Here is a 556-nt window from a genome sequence, read left to right on the forward strand (position 1 = left end):
TGGTATATGGTAATTAGATAGCGCTACGCAGAACCCATCCATGACTGAATTTTGTCAACAATTCCAAAAATTAAACCAGTTAACATTGGACGGTCTTTGGTCCAACCACAGCTCGGCACGATTACCAGGATTATTAAATAACCTACATAATATTATATTATTCTCGAAGTACTACTAATTAATTACAAACATTTTTTTTTTTTGCTATTTATTTAAAGCTAACTTTGTAAATGATGACAGTTTGTAGTAAAATTGAAATTTATTGAGCCAATATGATAAAATTAATTGAAGATGACTACTTTCTTCCATCATATTTTCATAATCCCACTTGGAAGCGATACCTGTTTATTGGGATTAACTTAAAATATCTATGATTACCGATTTAAATTGTGTTGGCCGCTCTCTCTCATAACAAGATCGTACCGGTAATGTCATACAAGAAAAGCCCATAGAATAGAGAAACTGGAAACCCAATTGCAAGCCGCCCAAAAAAGAAAGAGCAACGGGTTTAATCTTTCAGTTCACCCAGTGGATCCGTTCATCTCCTGAAAAGTGT

This window comes from Teleopsis dalmanni, chromosome 1 (assembly GCF_002237135.1).
Source record: "Teleopsis dalmanni isolate 2A chromosome 1, ASM223713v2, whole genome shotgun sequence".
Classification (NCBI taxonomy): Eukaryota; Metazoa; Arthropoda; class Insecta; order Diptera; family Diopsidae; genus Teleopsis; species Teleopsis dalmanni.